Source organism: Macrobrachium rosenbergii, chromosome 1 (assembly GCF_040412425.1).
Source record: "Macrobrachium rosenbergii isolate ZJJX-2024 chromosome 1, ASM4041242v1, whole genome shotgun sequence".
Classification (NCBI taxonomy): domain Eukaryota; kingdom Metazoa; phylum Arthropoda; class Malacostraca; order Decapoda; family Palaemonidae; genus Macrobrachium; species Macrobrachium rosenbergii.
The window spans coordinates 62,280,106-62,283,463 of record NC_089741.1 but is presented as its reverse complement, the minus strand read 5'-3'; positions in this window follow the sequence as shown (position 1 = coordinate 62,283,463).

Here is a 3,358-nt window from a genome sequence, read left to right as displayed (position 1 = left end):
GTGCATACGCACATATATGTCTACAGTAAACACAAATGAATCCGAATGTTTCGATTAAAATAAAAAATCCCAATATTTCATATAAAACTATTTGGAAGATCCCGTGCCCGAGTATCACCAACTGATATTCGAAATGTAAACAGCAACCTTTATATGAATACTTCAAACAACGCAAATTTAACGTTAGCTTTTGTGTGTTTATTTACTTACCAAGTGTCACTCACTTCTAATTTACAGCGTTGGGGGGATGAGATGAATCCGCGTTTTATTGGTTTGCAATGAATCATAACGTTCCAGCTTGTAATTCTCATTTTTTTTTCAGGATACGGCTTTTCTTTGAATTGCCAAAGCTTTATTCCGCGCCAATATCATTTCAATATTATACAATAACTGCATAATAATACATTTCAGTGTAAGGAGTATACATACATTTACAATCATATTTTTTGTATACACTAATCACACATTATATATATATATATATATATATATATATATATATATATATATATATATATACTATATATATATATATAAATATATATATATACATATTATATACATGTTAGATAGATAGATAGATAAACAGATAGATAGCAAAGTGAGGGAAAAGTAACAAACTATCACACATATACATACACACAACTCCCACACTTTTAATATATATATATATATATATATATATATATATATATATATATATATATATATATATATATATATATATATATATATATAGAAAGAGAGAGAGAGAGAGAGTTACATTTTACATTCTTTACTTGTCAAATGCATTTACAACATAAAGACTGATATGTAACAGAAACAAAATATTCCATAAAGTAACACGCATGGGATTTTCATGAAAAAGAAAAACCATAGATCTCACTTGCAGCATTCGTGAAAAATAATATTCTCATTATAAAACCCAAATTTCAATGGTAAAAAAGCGGATTCTCTTAAAATAGTGACAATACCAAGTTAATCACATTTCTTCTATTGTCGGGACATTCGTCAAATGATCGTAGAACCGCTACGAGCAAAAATGTAATTATTGCTCTCCATAATCATCAATGCTGCCATGTCAGGAATGCATAGCAACCATCGATTCATAAATTCTGAGCTTATTCGTTTTGTACTTATGCACAGAGGAATTTTTTTCCTTCACCCTTAAAATAATGAAAACAGGAATAAATACACTACCATACTTGCGAGTTCTTGACAGTTGTAATATCTAACTGGCTACAAAAAACTGCAAGACAATGAACATTCCCTAACTGAGTCTATAACGGGATAGCGAACGTACAACTGTTTGTTGGAAGGTACTTAGCGGATGTCATTTCTTTTCAAGTCCAGGTAACGCCTGTACCTGAATCTACAAAAGGTTAAAAGTCAGAGACGAGGTGAATCCCATACAATCAATTTGCTTCAGGGGCATTTGCGTTAAGTGAAATTTTATACTAAAAGAGAAATATACACTATTCTAAAAGGATTTGTGAGGAATGTTTAATGTTATCCGGTCGACAAAAAAAAAAATTCTAAAAGCAAATCGGAGTGATGTACATCTGATCTAGAAATCACTTCAATTCTCATATGATTTGGAATACGGAAAAAAGTGGAGAGGCGCAAGAATGAAAAAAACAACTTAACCTTGGGAAGAGTGGATTAATGATTGGTTCATTTAGTCCATTTACATTATCGCAAACTCAGTGAAGACTAGGTTTTGTTGAAATTTTAGTTTTTCACAACATTGCTTATTAATACCCCGAAAAAATTCTCAATAGTAAATTTTTTCAAGATAAATACCAATACTATGAACAACGCACCTATATACAGATATGGTGGCACGCACTTCACAATTATTCAGCGTGTTAGTTTTTCACTTTCTTTAAATTACGAAAACCGAGAGGTACAGTTGTGAGCAACGACCAAGGGAGCAGAAACTGGAGGACTTCGAGTATTCAAAACAATGATTGACTTTGATGGAGTCGCATCAATATTAGATTTACTTCTTAATTACTTCAGGACAAATGTCCTTCAAGGACTGATCATACAAAATACATGGGAATATGAGCATATCGAGGAGAAGGAGAAGGAGGAGGAGGAAAGCTAGAGAATAATATGATTTCTTCTATTTGCGAAAGTTCCCATCAATTCAAAACGGCTTGAAGCCCCTCCCCTCCTTAAATAAACAGGGGGGGGGGGATCTTCTCAACAAGCCATATAACATCCAAAGAATTTTATCCTGGCACGTAAACTGCAAGAATGCATACATTAGATCTCATTTACAAGAAATACACACCTACAATATACAAGCACCTGTGCATTCGTTATGGTACAAACGACAGTAATGCGCACTATTCCTTTGATATCATGGCATACTTTCTAACTCACATTTAACATCAAAAGGCGATATCATCGCTCGCCCCTAACCTCCATCTACATCTGCGCACTGACGTAAAAAAACACTTGGAGATCAATTAATCAGCCAAAAACAACTGAAACAAACATACCGTCAACCTTGGGAAAGCAAAGAGCGGAGGCGGCTTTGCATGGAAGGGTAAGGATCGGGGGGGGGAGCGAATCGAGAGAGAGAGAGAGAGAGAATGTGGGGAGGTTTTGGATCCTGAAAGGTCCTGGGAGTCATGGAGAGACTGGAGGGCGGGCTGGAGATTAGTGGACCGAGGGACTCGGGGCACATAGTATTAGCGTCCGTAAATAATGCATCACTAACGCTGACATCCAGCGGATTTTAGACGGATTTTCTAAATTGTTCCATGTACTGATTGACTGATTGGATGACCCCCTTTATTTTTTGAGCGTCTGCCAATGGGGGTGATGCTTTCTAGAAATAATAGGATTTCACACAAATGAATCCAAAACATTACCATCAGTTCCAGGTAATGTAACACTTTTTCATATCCTTAACAGTACCCCCCGGCTAATGATACCCATTTAAGTCCTTCGTCGGACAAGCACAGGCCGTGTTTCCAAAAAGACTTTCGGCTGTGTATATCGTATATATGTAAAATGTAATGCCTATGATCAACACACTCAAAATAATCCACGGCGTATTCGGAATACAGCACAGACATAACGATAACGCCTAGGGAGCTTTGCAAATGTACACTGTTTTTGAGGTAACCTCATAAATCATTACACACTCTTCAAATTATATACAAATCTTGTAAACTTGAATTTTCTAGTTGACTATTATGGTCGCTTAGTGATGCTGTATATTTATAGAACTCTTGTCCCTCAGTTAAGTCTCTTATCAATGTACGACTTCTCCGTGGAGATGATACCAAACCAACTGAATGCCTGCATCAAGGGCACTAAAATATCTGTATCATCATTTTCA